Below are 16771 nucleotides of genomic sequence, written 5' to 3'. Positions count from 1 at the left end.
AAGACTCTCTCTCTCTCTCTCTCTCTCTCTCTGCCTTTCTAACTTATACATAAATAATTCTTAGAAAAAAGTCCTAGCCAAGAGATGAGTCATCTCTATTTTTGACACGAATGTACATTTCCTATTAACAGAGCTGATTAAATGATTTTAAAAGAAACTTTAAATATAAAAATCTGTTATTTTGAGTATCATTAGGAGAGGATTCCAAGCCACATGTGTATAGATTTCTGAGTGCCCTTAAAATGTGAATATCACTGTTCTAAAAAATTAGAGTGGACTTCTGATATGAACATGAATGAGTATATCAATATTTCCTCCTTCCATCCTTGGACATCATTCAGGAGCTAACAGGATTACAAAAGCATCAAGTTAAAAGTTAACCTACCACCTGCTCCACTTCCAATCTAGCTCCCTGCTAATGTGCCTGGGAAAGCAACAGAAGATGGCCCAAGTATTTGGGCCCCTGCCACCCACATGGGAGACACAGATGGAGTTCCCAGATGCTGGCTTTGGGCTAAACCAGCCCTAATGTAATGGTTAGCCATTTATGGAGTAAACCAGCTGATGGAAGCTCTCTCGCTCTCTCTCTCTCTCTCTCTGCCTCTCCCTCTCTGTCATTCTGCCTTGCAAATAAAGAAATAAATCTTAAATATATGTGTAGCATATAACCCACACTCCCCCAAATCCACAAACCCATGTCTTTCTGCTGTAAACTAGGACTCACATGTACTGCTAAGATTCAAAAACATGGGTGAGAAGTCACAAAAAGCAGCTGAGATGGAGCAGAAACTGGGCAAAAGTAGAGGGGAAAACAGAGACAAATCTCAGCGGCAAGAAGGCTCTTGTAGGTAGAGCTAGAAAAATGTAACTTCTGAGGGAAAGGAACACAGCATGAGTTTCAGAAACTTACGCTTTTTGTGAAAAAGAGAATCCTGGAACTGTGGCAACAAAAGTCCCCTGTGCTCAGTTTGATTCAGAAAGAAAGTGCAAGTGAGACTGCACAGACTCCCACAAATCAGCCATGTTTGCGGGAAGCACTCTGTTCATGTGGCAGCAGTGAAGTGAGCCAATACACAGTGAAAAAGGCTCCGTGGCAAGTGCCGTGGCTCACTAGGCTAATTCTCAGCCTGCGGCGCCGGCATCCTGAGTTCTAGTCCTGGTCAGGGTGCTAGATTCTGTCCCAGTTGCTCCTCTTCCAATCCAGCTCTCTGCGTGGCCCGGGAAGGCAGTGGAGGATGGCCCAAGTGGCTCCCTGCACCCACATGGGAGACCAGGAGGAAGCACCTGGCTCATGACAGGAGCCTCGGGTGATTACTGACATCATAAATAAGAGTGTCAATTGTTAAATCAACAGCGGGAGTCACTGTGCACCTGCTCCTCATGTAGGACCTCTGCCCTTAATGTGTAGTACTATGAGAATTAATGGTAAAACTACTACTCAAACAGTACTCTATACTTTGGGTGTCTTTGTGGGTGCAGTCTGTTGAAATCTTTACTTAGTATATACTAAGTTGATCTTCTGTATATAAAGATAATTGAAAATGAATCATGATGAAGAATGGGATGGAAGAAGGAGTGGGAGATGGGATGGTTGCGGGTGGGAGGGAGCTTATAGGTGGAAAAACTGCTATAATCCAAAAGTTGTACTTTGGAAATTTATATTTATTAAATAAAAGTTGAAAAGAAAAAAAAGGAAAATATCTTTCCTTGAATTTGTAAAGGAAAAAAACTGAGGCAATCATCTCTGTAAAAAGAAAACTATAAAGCAGAAAGGAATTCAAGGAAGAGAGTCATTAGAGTGAAATAGCAGAAAATAATGATTTGCAAGGTGGAAGCAAGCAGAGAAGGATAGAACAAGCAAAACTGGTACAGAAAAAATTAAAGGCAAATGAGAAATAAGTGAGACTGAGGAAGAGATATTAGGAAACAGAGAAAATGAATAAGAAAACCAACAAAATAAGATGAAAATATATAGTCAAAAAGAATTAAAAACAAAATAGTTTGTACAGAAAAAGGAGGTTTTTAAAACCTGATAATTATGCCTGCCAAGGAAAAGATCCAAAATGATGCAACAAAGAAATACTTAAAGATAAAAAATTTTTAAAACTTTTCTTGGGGCTGTGTCAGGATGCAGTGGGTTAAGCTGCATACGCTGCCGGCCTCCTATAAGAGTGATGGTTCAAGTCCCAGCTGCTCCACCTCTGATCCAGCTCTCTTCTTCTTCTTCTTTTTTTTTTTTTTTTTTTGACAGGCAGAGTGGACAGTGAGAGAGAGAGAGAGACAGAGAAAGGTCTTCCTTTGCCATTGGTTCACTCTCCAATGGCCGCCGCGGCCGGCGCACCGCGCTGATCTGATGGCAGGAGCCAGGAGCCAGGTGCTTCTCCTGGTCTCCCATGGGGTGCAGGACCCAAGCACCTGGGCCATCCTCCACTGCACTCCCGGGCCACAGCAGAGAGCTGGCCTGGAAGAGGGGCAACCGGGACAGAATCCGGCGCCCTGACCGGGACTAGAACCCGGTGTGCCGGCGCTAAAGGCGGAGGATTAGCCTAGTGAGCCGCGGCGCCAGCCTAATCCAGCTCTCTTCTAATGTGCCTGGGAAAGCAGCAGAAGATGGCTCAAGTGCTTGGACCCCTGCACCCACGTGGAGACCCAGATGGAGTTCCAGGCTCCTGGCTTCTGCCTGGCCTAGCCCTGGCTGTTGCAGGCATTTGAGCCACCAGATAGAAGATTCTCTCTCTCTCTCTCTCTCTCTTTCTCTCTCTCTTCTCTCACCTTTCAAATAAATAAATACATAAATCTTTTTTTAAGGATTTACTTATTTTACTTGAAAGTCAGAGTTACACAGAGGAGAGGCAGAGAGGTCTCCAACCGCTGGTTCACTCCCCAGTTGGCCACAATGGCCGGAGCTGTGCCAATCTGAAGCCAGGAGCCAGGAGCTTCTTCCGGGTCTCCCACATGGGTACAGGAGCCCAAGCACTTGGGCCACCTTCTACTGTTTTCCCAGGCCACAGCAGAGAGCTGGGTGGGAAGTGGAGCAGCCTGCTCTCAAACTGGTGCCCACATGGGATACCAGCACTGCAGGCGGTGGCTTTACCCGCTACACCATAGCACTGGCCCCCAAATATATACATAAATCTTAAAAATAACTTCTCAATTTAAAAAGTGCATACTTTTATTGAATGAATGTATTATTTTCCAGACATATTACAGCTATGGAGTACAAAGAAAATAATCTTTGGAGAGGTTGCAAATCAAGTTGCTTGTAAAGAAGAAATGTCGGGCTGGCCTTAAATTTCTGCACTGTACTCTCTCAAGTTGAGACAGTAGACACAGTCCTTTAGGTTGAGCCAAATTGTCTTTCAAATATAAAGACTTATGGGGAATTCCAAACATGGAAAAACCCAGGTGGCATGGTTCCTTCTAACTCTTCCTAAAAAAACTAGTAAAGGATGAACTTTTTGCAATGAATAATGATTGGCAAACTGCAGCCAGAGGACTGCTTGTGAACAGTGCATCTTTAATGAATGAAATCCCTCTTTGGTGCTTTCTGGAATTTATCCATCAGCAGCCAAATCCCCTGCGTCCTTTACCTCTTTTTCAAACAGTTCATTCACCTGCTTGCTGTAGACTCTGGCTCTGCCTGAGGCTGTCACTACCCCTGCAGCTATCGTAAGTAGAGGCTGTTTGTCCTCCCATATATCTGGACGTTGGGTTGGGATAGGCCATCTCTTTGCTCCTCAATGCTACTTTTAGACTATTCTCACTCCCCTCCCTAAAATTTCTCAGCATTAAATCTCAGGTTATCAGATTAATATACCTAAAAATGTTAATTTTGCTGTCATCTATTGACACCTGGAACCATATTTGTTTTGCAATGGTATCAGCTAAGTCTGATAATCTCTCTCTTAAATCTTTTTTTTTTTTTAAGATTTATTGATTTATTTGAGAGGCAGAGGCAGAGAGAGAGAGACAGGTCTTTCTCCCATTGGTTCATTCCCCAGATGACTGCAACAGCCAGAGCTGGGCTGATCCAAAGCCAGGAGCCAGGAACCTCTTCAGGGTTTCCCATGCAGGTGCAGGGGCCTAAGGACTTGTGCCATCTTCCACTGCTTTCCTAGGCCATAGCAGAGAGCTGGATCAGAAGTAGAAAAGCCAGGACTCGAACCAGCACCCATATGGAGGCACAGCAGGCAGTGGCCTTACCTGCTACGCCACAGTGCCGGCCCCATTAAATCTTAATTCTCGTTGATTTTAATAAATAACTTAAGTGATCCTTCCAACATCAAAGTCTCTCAGTTTTTTTTTTTAAAATTCCTCCACTCCATAGCCTGTTCTGCTCTTTGCCATACCTCCATTTCTCACAGCTATGATCTTATGATCCTAGTGATCATACTAAAGATCTTGTCATTGTAGGTACTTTATAATCTTAGTTTCATCATACTGTTTTCTGACATCTCACTGCCTAGCTTTCCAAAGTTATTCCAGTTAGCACCCAAGAATCCTTTAAGCCCTTATCAAGAAAAAATCTACATATACACAAAATTATTCATTGCAGCATTGTTCTTAAGAAAACATTGGGAAAATGTACATCATTTGGATTCTTTTAAGATTTATTCATTTATTTGAAGGCAGAGTTACAGAGAGAGAAAGAGAAATATAGTGTCAGAGAGAGATCTTCCATCTACTGGTTCATTCCCCCAAGTGGCTGCAATAGCCAGGCCTGAGCCAGGTTGAAGTCAGAAGCCTGGAACTCCATCCAGATCACCACATGGTTGCAGGGGCCCAAGCACTTGGGCCATCTTCTGCTGCTTTCCCAGACACATTAGCAGGAAGCTGGATTAGAAGTAGAGCAGCCAGCACTTGAGCAATTGCTCATATGTGTGGGGAGCAACTCGGACTGGACTAAGTTACTGGAATTAAGACTTATTCTATGCATCTGCTCTCCCACAATATGGCGCTGGGAGAGGAGAAAGCAGCTTCTATGCAGCTGCCTCTTGCCAACTTGAGTGATGACCTCCAGGAGCTGATCCTGCTCCTGATTGGAGGAGAGCAGCGTACTCGGCGTATGGGCAGCCGAGTTAGGATTGGCGGAGGAGGACTATAAAGGAGGAGAGAGACGGTATGCACCAGGAACATCTAAGGGGGAACATCCACCTGAGGAACACCTGTGCAGCCCCCGAGAGAGCCGGCCGGCGGTGTGCCGCTCCCCTGCGGAAGTGGGGAAAGTGGCCAGGGGGAACCGCCCTTCCACGGAGGTGGAAGGGACAGTAGCCAACCCGGGAAGAACCAGCAGCAAACCCGGGGAGGGCCGAGCAGACAAAAGAACAGCGCAGGGTCCTGTGTCGTTCCTCCACGAAGACAGGGAGCGACAATATGCAATGCCCATATCCCAGGCAGTGGCTTAACCCACTATGCCACAATACTGACCCTTTTTTGCTTCTTATCTACACCTGTTGAGATGAATTACTTGGCCTTTTCTTTTTAAGATTTATTAATTTATTTGAAAGACTGAGTTAAACACACACATGGAGGGAGAGAGAAAGAGATCTTCCAGCCACTGGTTCTCTCCCAAGATAGCTGCAAATGTACATCTTTAACAGCATAGTTTAAAAAATTATCTGAAGAAGGGCCTGGCTTTTGGAACCAGGGAACAACTGTATAGACAGAGCTGCCCAATGAGCTGTCACCTTCAGGCAGAGTTTGCAGGCAGCTGTGGTGACTCAGCAAGGGAGGAGCCATGGAAATAAATTCCCAGCCTCCCTCTTAGCCTCCTCTACTATTTTCTGCCAGTGACTCAGAACTGAATAATAATTAGTAAATTTCCTTTTGGGAAGGCACAGACTTCCATTTGAGAAGATGCAAGTGTGGACACCGGCTCTGTGGCGCAGCAGGTAAAACCACCACCTGCAGTGCCTGCATCCCATATGGGCGCTGGTTGGAGTCCCGGCTGCTCCACTTCGATCCAGCTCTCTGCTATGGCCTGGGAAAGCAGTAGAAGATGGCTCAAGTCCTTGGGCCCCTGCACCCATTTGGGAGACTCGGAAGAAGCTCCTGGCTCCTGGCTCCTGGCTCCTGGCTTCAGATCTGCACAGCTCTGGCTGTTGCAGCCAATTGGGGAATGAACCAGCGGATGGAAGCTCGCTCGCTCGCGCACTCTCTCTCTCTCTCCCCCTGCTTCTCCTTCTCTCTCTGTGTAACTCTGACTTATAAATAAATAAATATTTTTTTAAAAAAAGAAGATGATGATGACGCAGTATCAACAGACTACTAGTGGGCAGGGTACAAGACCACAACACCTGTACCCTCTGAGAATCCATGTCAACCCCTGCCTAAGGAGGAAGCTCCCAACCTGGGGCGTTGTGGGGGTGGAACATGCTGGGGAGGGGTTAAGATCCTTGAGGGTTCTCAAAGGCAATTATGGAGCTCAACTGAACTATTTTCAACCTTTCAAAACACATATAGAAACTACACCTATCCTAGGTAAGACCCACAAGCAAACTGCAATGTTGTACTTTCTAGTCAGTATAGTATGAATTCATGCTGATCCCAGGTGTGATAGATGGCTTTTGGTCAATTTAATAAGAAAAGAGCAGCGTTTTAAAAATATGAACAGCCTCAAGCATAGATTCCCAAGCAGGGAAGTTCTAGGCCTTTCCTGACTTTACGTAGTCAATGAGTCTCGGAACTACAGTTTATAAGTTATGAAACTGTTTCACCACTGAAAACCACAAAATGATGCTGCATTTATTCACCTGGAATCATGGACTAATTCTCCAGTTTTAATGAAATAAATCATCAATAAAGTAGTACAACATGTTTGCATTAAAAATATTAAACAGGAGCAGGCATTGTGGTGTAGCGGGTTAAGTCTCTGCCTGTTATGCCAGCATCCCATATGAACACTGGTTCAAGTCCCAGCTTCTCCACTTCCAATCCAGCTCTCTGCTATGGCCTGGGAAAGCAGCAGAAGATGGCCCAAGTCCTTGGACTCCTGCACCCATGTGGGAGACCCAGAAGAAGCTCCAGGCTCCTGGCATCAGCCTAGCCCAGCTCCAGCCATTGCATCCATTTGGGAAATAAATCAATCTCTCTGTCTCTCTCTCTCTGTAACTCTGCCTTTCAAATAAATAAAAAATAAATCTTTTAAAAATATTAGACATGGCAGTGCTGTGGTGTAATGGGTAAAGCCGCCATCTGCAGTGTCAGCATCCCATATGGGCGCCAGTTCAAGTTCCAGCTGTTCCACTTCCCATCCAGTTTTCTGCTATGGCCTAAGTCCTTGGATGGCCTAAGTCCGTGGGCCCCTGCATCCATGTGGGAGACCCAGAAGAAGCTCCTGGTCCTGGTTTCAGATAAGCACAGCTCTGACCATTGCAGCCAATTGGGGAGTAAAGACTCTGCCTCTCCTTCTCTCTCTGTATAACTCTTTCAATTAAATAAATAAATAAATATTTTTAAAAATTAGACAAAATGCTGTAAAATAAAACATTGTTTTGTTTCTAAACTCAGTAACATTAGTTTTTTGGGATTTTTTTTTTTTTAAGATTCTGGATGTATTCTTTGATTGACTCAACATAGTAGCCTTTAAGGGCTAGATTACAGTGATAGTTTTGTCTTCTTCTATTTAGCCTGATGAATTTCTTTAATACTTTCATGCAGAATTTGCTTTTTGTTGTATAATGAATCTACCTGTGTTACTAAGCTTCTGTGAAAAAGAAATCAAAAGGATATCAGGATGAAGAATATTTTGTTTCCCATAATACCTTTACTGTCTGAAGGACTTCGTTGGCTTTTAAAATGAGAGGGTTTATTAAAATGAAGAAAACATGAAGATTTCAGAAATGTCACTGTTAACATTGGAGTATACGGGGGAGAGGCACCAGCGTGATCTTCAGGGGCCCAGCTTGTATTGGAGACAGAAGGCAAGAGCTGTCCAGCAAGAGGAAAAGCAGATGGAGTTTCTGTGGCTCCCATAAGGATCATGAAGTTCAAAACTCTCAAAGTGTCAAAGCATTAGCCAGATAAAAACACAGATAAAAGGCTTTTCCCCCAAAACACGCCTGAAACCCGCAGTGCTTTTTGATGCTGAAGACATGTAAAACTTCACATGCAGTGGTGTGTTTCTCATCAATGAACACTTCAAAGCCTGGTCACAGAACGCAAGGTGTCACCTGTCTTCCCCAAGCCCTCACCCTTAGCCGTGGCCTAATTTCATCTGTTCAGATTGCAGAACTCAGGAATCTCACACTGAGCAGTCACAATTCATAGAATTTCTGTTCTTTATTTATTCCAGACACTTATTCACTGACAAAATAACTCAAATAGATAGGCTTTGGGCATATGCAAAACTGAAAAATAATCTCTCAGGGTTGGGAGCCCTCCAGGAGAAAGTAGCATACCTTATCCAGGTCACAGACTTCCTTTTGAATGCCAGCAGAAACTCAGAAATGCCAGAGCCTGGGGCAGGTTGTGTGTGTGTGTGTGTGTGTGTGTGTGTGTCACTGTCCAGGGAAACGCAATGGGGCATGATTAATGCAGTCACAAGGATCAGATCAGCAAAGCTGCAGACAGGTGTGGTGACTGGTTCTAAATAAGACCTTTCTTTTCAAATTATCTTTAGCTCTTTAAATGTGTCCTCCCCAGAGGCTTATGCATGGTGTGAAATTTGGGAGACAGCTTGAATGTCCATCAAAATAGAAACAGCAAGATAAACTATGGTATATCATTCTCAGTAATCTTAGGCATTTGTTTAAAAGTATAAGTTTGATCTCAAAATACTGACATGGAAAATGACTATGAATTTTTTTTTTAACAAAAAGGCAAATAGATGGGAGCAGGCATGTGGTGCAATAGTTAAGACACCACTTGGAATGCCCAAGTCCCATACTGCCATACTGGATCGTCTGGATTCCAGCTTCCTGCTAATAACACACACCCTGGGAGGCAGTCAGTGATGGCTGAAATACCTGGGCCCCTGCTACCCACATGGGAGACCTGGATTGAGCTCTGGTCTCCTTCAGCCTATCCCTGACTGTTGGGAGCATTTAGGGAGTGAGCCAGTATATGAAATAAGTCTCTCTGTCTCTGTCTGCCTCTGTCTCTCTCCAACCCCCTCTCTTTCACAGAAATAAGGTAAAAATTTTAAAATATATATGTGGCACACTTTTTTTAAAAATACAATGTATATACTAATACTCCATTGTTACAAAGTTTCCATTGTAATGGATTCTATCTTTGTGCAACCTCTAAGATTTCCTCTACTGCTTCTTTTTTCTGAAGATAACCTCCATAACCCCTCTTTCACCCCTAGCACAACTGCAGGCTTGGCTGAGCTCCCTGAGCCGGCTGCAGGCCTGGTTGGAAGCCTGGGCCTGCACGTCTCTTATGCCCCACACACTGAGCCCTATCATCCTCAAGCCGCAACTCCATTTCTAGGTGTGGATGAAATGCACACTATGAAGCAGGGCAGCTGGCTTCCTGAATGGCTGCCACGGGCTGGAAATACGCAAAGTTACCTCCCCATGCGGTAGAACTTGGCCAATGGGGAATGAGAGGCAGGAGAGGTCCAAGGAGAAAAACGCTCCTCCTTCCACCTGGGGTAGACTATTTGGTTTCTACTTGCAGCTTTTCCAGAGGAATCCTGCATGCCTGGTAGACACACCCGCCCAACATCTGCCAGGCGTCGGCCAGGCCCATTGTGCAACAGTGATCACAGAGGTCACTGTTTTGCATCTTTGTTGCCTCACTTCCATTTTTTGTCTGCCCCTCACCATCCTTGCTAGCATATCCCACCTAAAGTAACCACACAGTAATCCTCACCCCTGGTTCTCCTGTCTAGGAGATCTGGGTTAAGATCACAAGCAAAGTCGATGGTGAAGCTATGTGTGCAATCTTGATGAATGTATATATGCAAGCATGCACCTGTGCGTGCTTTAAGTGCCCAGAAATGTGGAGATACAACTTAGACCTAATAGTAGTCTGCCTTTTCTGCTTACATTTCTTTTTTTTTTTTAATTTATTTTTTGACAGGCAGAGTGGACAGTGAGAGAGAGAGACAGAGAGAAAGGTCTTCCTTTGCCGTTGGTTCACCCTCCAATGGCCACCGCGGCCGGCGCGCTGCGGCCGGCGCACCGCGCTGATCCGATGGCAGGAGCCAGGAGCCAGGTGCTTTTCCTGGTCTCCCATGGGGTGCAGGGCCCAAGCACCTGGGCCATCCTCCACTGCACTCCCGGGCCACAGCAGAGAGCTGGCCTGGAAGAGGGGCAACCGGGACAGAATCTGGCGCCCTGACCGGGACTAGAACCCTGTGTGCCAGCGCCGCTAGGCGGAGGATTAGCCTAGTGAACCGCGGCGCCGGCCTTACATTTCTTTTTTCAACTAAAATTTGTTGTTTATTTGAAAGGCAGAAAGAGAGAAATGGAGACAGACAGACAGGGATCCTATATCTGTTTGTTAATTCCCCTGAGCTAAACCGAATGCAAGAGCCAGGAACTCTATCTGGGTTTCCTACGTGGGTGTCAGGGACTAGAGCATTTGAGCCAGCACTTGCAGCCTCGCAGGGTTTGCATTAGCAAACTCTGCATTGGAAGCAGAGTAGGAACTTAAACGCAGGCACTCAGATATGGGGTGTGGTGTCCCAGGGGTGTCTGAACCACTGTGTCAAATGCCCACCTCCGCTAACATCTTTTTAGTGAGTGTGATTTACTTTTGTCTATTTTACTAAACAGTAATTTAAAACCACCAAACCATGCCATAATAATAAGTTTAGTATGTTTCCCTACTTTATTCCTTTGCAGGGTTTGGTATATCACTAAATTGTTGCACTTTGGGGCAAAGTCAGTCCACAATATTACTTGACAGCTGATCATGGCCTCCCACTCACATGCTTACACCTAAGCCACACATACACACACACACATACACACACACTTCTTTCTTGCTGACAAATCCCAGTTTTGCTTGTCTTCACCCTCTCAATAGTTCCTCTTACCCTCTTGGGAGAAGCAGAACTAGAACCATAGTATCATTGAGTCAGTCACTGGGCAACCATGGAGACTCCTACTTCTAGAATATTTACTTGTGAGATAACAAATGTGCTGACAATTGAAACTGGGTGTTCCTTTAATTGCCTTCAGAAGCATCCTGAATCTCTTTCTCCCATTTATACATAAAGATATAACATATTTACATTAACATACAGACATGCATTCATCCAGACACTGCTATCATGTATCTCACAGACTCTGAGAGGTAATGTTTGTCTTCTTTAACTTTATCTATTCTACTTGTAACATCTGCACACAGTAGGAGTTCAACAAACGTTTCTTGAATGAAACTGATACGATCCACTAATGTCAATCTGAATTTTAAATATTACATACTATACATCTGGTAGGAGGTTAAGTAATAGCAGGGAAGAGAGGGTACACAAAATAAAATCTGAACCACTTCTCATTCAAAAAGCTTGAGGCTATCAGTAAACAAAATTAATCACTAAACTGCATTTTTTTTTTGGACAGGCAGAGTTAGACAGTGAGAGACAGAGAGACAGAGACAAAGGTCTTCCTTCCGTTGGTTCACCCCCCAAGTGGCCGCTAAGGCCGGCTGTCGCTCCCCCATTCGCGGAGGAACGACACAGGACCCTGCACTGTTCTTTCGTCTGCTCGGCTCTTCCCGGGTTAGCTGCTGGTCCTTCCCGGGTTGGCTGCTGACCCCTCCACCTCCGTGGAGGGGCGGCACCCCCTGCCACTTTCCCCGCTTCTGCGGGGGAGCGGCACACCGCCAGCCGGCTCTCTCGGGGGCTGCACAGGTGTCCCTCTTAGATGTTCCTGGTGCATGTTGTCTCTCTCCCCCTTTATAGTCCTCTTCCACCAATCCCAACTCTGCTACCCACACGCCGAGCACGCTGCTCTCCTCCAATCAGGAGCAGGATCAGCTCCTGCAGCTTATCAAACTGATGAGGCAGCTGCGTAGTTGTTTGCTCCTCCCCAGCGCCATATTGTGGGAGAGCAGATGCATAGGATAAGTCTTAATTCCAGTAACTTAGTCTAGTCTCAGTTGCTCCCCACAGCCGGCGCGTTGCGGCTGGTACACTGTACCAATCCGAAGGCAGGAGCCAGGTGCTTCCTCCTGGTCTCCCATGCGGGTGCAGGGTCCAAGCACTTGCTCCACTGCACTCCCGGGCCACAGCAGAGAGCTGGACTGGAAGAGGAGCAACTAGGACAGAACCGGCACCCCAAATGGGACTAGAACCCCCGGGTGCCGGCGCTGCAGGCAGAGGATTAGCCTAGTGAGCCGCTGTGCTGGCCATAAACTGCATTCTATAAACCATATGGCAGTACCCAGTGGATAGTAACAAACTGCAGTGAGGGTCGGTACTCCTCTCACCTTAATATTTCTGGACACAGCCAATTAACCACAACTTAAAAAAATAATTGTGGGGCTGGCGCTGTGGCACAGCAGGTTGAGCCACCATCTGCAGTTCCAGCATCCCATCTGGGCGCCAATTCGAGTCCCAGCTGCTCCAGTTCCGATCCAGCTCCCTGCTGATGCACCTGAGAAAGCAGTAGAGAATGGCCCAGGTGCTTGGGCCCCTGCACCCCCGTGGGAGACCCAGAAGAAGCTCCTGGCTTCAGTCTGACCCAACCCTGGCAGTTGAGGCCATCTGGGGAGTGAACTAAGGGATGGAAAATGTCTTTGTCTTTCTCTCTGCCCCCACCCCCATCTCTCCCTCTCTCTGAAACTCTCATTTTCAAATGATTAAATAAATCTTTTTTTAAAAATCTGTTGCTTGTAGAGTAACCCTAGTGTTTGGGAAAAAATGCATGTTCATATGATATTATGATCTCTAGACAGAACTTGACAAGTCACCAACTAAGAATTGCTGCTGGTGTGGAGCCGGCATCCTGTGACCCAGATCAAGGCCCTGCATCCTCCACTTGGTCTAACTCTCCCCTGAAGTAGCTCCAGGACTGCAGTGACAAAGCTAAGCCAACTTGAAACTACAGGCATGAATGGAGAGGAGTTGACACAGACAAATGGGATGCATTTATGCAATATTTATTTTCCTGGTACTGCGTGCCAGGAAATGTTCTAAGTGCTGGGAATTAAAGTGCAGTGAAAAGAAAAAGGGACAAAAATCCTCACCCACATGGAATTCATTTTCTAAAACCAGAAGGGGGCAGGGCGTAAGGAGTGGGTTGGAGGAACAGTCATCACAAATATCCAAAATTCATTTTAGCCTTTAGTTTCCTAGCAAGGCCAGCTATGCATAAACTGGTCAAAGCAACAGAGTTCTGCCATCTTCCCCAGCCTCTTTGCAGCCCACACTGGCAGCTTTCTTCTACCCACCTCCACAAACGGCTTGCCCTGGGCTGCATGTCCGGTCAAATGAGTTCCAAAGTCTTTTAAAATTTTTATTTAATTATGTTCATTGTATTTGAAATACATACACAGAGAGAGACAGAGACAAAGATCGTCCATCCTCAGGTTCATTCCCTCAAATGCCCCTAACAGCCAGGGCAGGGCCAGGCCGAAGTCAGGAGGCTGGAACTCCATCCAACTCTCCTATAGGGTGGCAGCAGCCCGAAACTTGTACATCTTACACTGTTCCCAGGTGCATTAGCAGGGAGCTGGATCAGAAGTGGAGCAGCCAGGACTCGAACTCTGGGGCTGCCGATATCACAAGGTGGCTACATAACCCACTGCACCCCAGTGCCTGCCCCAGCGGTTTACTGAATCTTCTCTGATATTTGTGGAGTGCTTTTGTATTTGCAGAGCGCTCTCACCATAGCAGTAGTTTTATCCACATCACTGTCCCTGTGAGACTGGCAGCACAGCGCCAGCCCCCAGGATGGGCTTTGTGTTCTCTTTACTACTGAAGTGACTGCATCTCCAAGAAGTCCCTTGCCCAAGGCCAGCCAGCTGGGTCGCCCCTGCATGAGGAGCCTTCCAACTCCTTAGCAGTGTTGCTTCCCTTGAACTGTTGTGCCGCATGCTCAGGTTAGAATTTCAATGATTTGCTAACATTTGAATTATAACTCTCATTGTAGGAAGCTCGGCTGCACAACAGGACTGGTGGAATAGAGCTCCTGGGGCGGCTGTGTCTTTGGAACCCTCTCTCAGCTCTATAGTGTCATTTCCACCTGCAGATAGAGCCCGTGCCGCCAGAATCACTCTCAAGTAACGTATGACTGATTAGACCCCATAACACAGCCCACGGGTCAGCGTTGATTGGCAACTGGGGTATTTCTGTCCTCCGAGTACAGCTGCTGCCCCTTCTCCCTGCAGGCTGCTGTCGGGAGCCCTGCCTCCAGCCCCCATAAAACACACCTCCACTCAGGAGTCAGCATCTAGACTGCACGGCTCATTCTTCCCCCACTCCATCGCTGGTATTGATGGGGTGATCATTAAATCAGAAGAAAATTGGGGGTGCTTTAAATAACTATGCCAGGACCCCACTAATCACCAAACTAAGGGATGGAAACTTTTAAAAATGGAAACATCCAGGGCAACCATTTGGCCTAGTGGTTAAGCTGCTGGTTAGAGTTCCCGCACCTGGGGTCAAGTCTCCACTCTGGCTCCTAATTCCAGCTTCCTGCTAATGTGAACCCTGGGAGGCAGAAGGTGATGGTTCCAGTGGGTGGGCTCCTGCTACCCATGGGGAGGCACTTTGACTGAGTCCAGTAAATGGAAGCGCACTCTCATTCACACTCTCTTTCTTTCTTTCTCTGCCTCTCAAATAAAAAATAAAAAAACAGAAAACCAGACAACCACAGTTGTTTTTCTTTCTTGGCATGCTAAAGGTGCCAGAAGACACGAGCGCATTTTACATCATACAAAAGAAGTCACTAAAAGTTGCATGCTATACAAATGAAATTTCAAAGGCAGAGGAAAGCTAGTTAAGGTAATTTTGAACGCTCTTAAAATGTGAAAAAAGGAAAACTATGTCACAAAGCACCTTTCCATCTCCTATGCAATATTGCAAAATTTAAATTTTCTACAGCAGTTTCCTAACATATAGCAATATATATTGGCCGTCGTTCCACATAGCAGGCTATTTAGCTTTCATAGGAACCCAGTGAGGCAGCATAACAAGGAGCACACATCCAGACAGGAATCTGCCTTATTAAGGCTTCAAACGAGAACAGCTATTACCACCCACCCTAGCACGAAAGTCTTCATTCATATCAAGTTTGCTTTGCTTCTCAATATCATAAAATAACACAGGCTCATTATAAAACTTTTTTGAGAGATACAGAAAAGTAGAACACAGGAAAAATATCACCCATAATCATTATCTCACAAATATTTTCTGCATTCTGGTATATCTTCCCCAAATATTTGTATTTATACAATTATTCTGAATGTACTTATGATCATGCTACATTTAAAACATATCCTACTTTTCACTTAAATTATATTACATGGATTCCCCCATGCCATATTAAATTATTTCTAAGCATAATTTTACATAACTGCACACCAATCAATCACTGTTCTCAGTTTGTAAGGCATTTATGTTGTCTCTGACTTCTTATAAATAATGTCACAGGGAACACTTTACACTAAATGCTTTCTCTGTACTTCATGTTGTTTCTTGATATTAAATTCCAAAAACTGAAATTATCTTAAAACAACAGTTTTTTTTTTATTTTTGACAAAGCAGAGTTAGACAGTGAGAGAGAGAGAGAGAGAAAGGTCTTCCTTTTGCCATTGGTTCACCCCCCAAGTGGCCGCTACGGCCGGCGTGCTGCGTCTGGCGCGCTGCGCTGATCTGAAGCCAGGAGCCAGGTGCTTCCTCCTGGTCTCCCATGTGGGTGCAGGGCCCAAGCACTTGGGCCATCCTCCACTGCACTCCCAGGCCACAGCAGAGAGCTGGACTGGAAGAGGAGCAACCGGGACAGAATCCGGCGCCCCGACGGGGACTAGAACCTGGGGTGCCGGCGCCGAAGGCAGAGGATTAGCCTAGTGAGCCACGGCGCCAGCCCAAAAGAACATTTTTTTAAGAATTATTTTATTTATTTGAAAGACAGGGTTTCAGAAAGAGGTAGAGTCAGAGACAGAGAGGTTTTCCATTCCACTGGTTCACTTCCCAAATATCCACAATGGCCAGAGCTGAGCTGATCTGAAGCCAGGAGCCAGGAGCTTCTTCCAGGTCTCCCATGCAGGTGCAGGGGCCCAAGGACTTGGGTCATCCTCTACTACTGCTTTCTCAGGCCATAGCAGAGAGCTGGAATGGAAGAGGAGCAGCTGGACCATGAACCAGTGCCCGTTATGGGATGCCCACACTGCAGGCTGGGGCTTTAATCCATTGCGCCACAGCACCGGCCCCAATAAGAACATATTTAAGGTTCTTGTTGCATATTAAAAATTGCTGCCCAATAGGTTTCTATTGTCCATCAACAGTGAACATGACCTTTATAAGCACTGGATATTTTCCTGTGGGAAACGTGATTTGGGGAGATGAGGGAAGCACATTTCTTTGATTTCTAAAGAGGCTTAGTTATTTCCCACATACTAGCCAAATAATTGCATTTTCTATTCTACAAATCCCTTATTCATATCACTAGTACATTGGGAGCTGTTACTCAAAGTATAAATTATAAATATCCACCATACCTAAAAGAGTTCTTTATGTTCAGACAATTAAAAATAAAGGAATTCATTAAGACTTGTTATATCGGGACTGGAGGTGTGGCACAGCAGGCGAAGCTGCCACCTGCAACGCCAGTGTCCCTTTGAGTCCCAGCCGCTCCACTTCTGATCCAGC

This window comes from Oryctolagus cuniculus, chromosome 11 (genome assembly GCF_051225735.1).
Source record: "Oryctolagus cuniculus isolate XC-2025 breed Fujian yellow rabbit chromosome 11, ASM5122573v1, whole genome shotgun sequence".
Lineage (NCBI taxonomy): Eukaryota > Metazoa > Chordata > Mammalia > Lagomorpha > Leporidae > Oryctolagus > Oryctolagus cuniculus.
The sequence above is the reverse complement of the archived record's forward strand: the minus strand, read 5'-3'. Positions refer to the sequence as shown.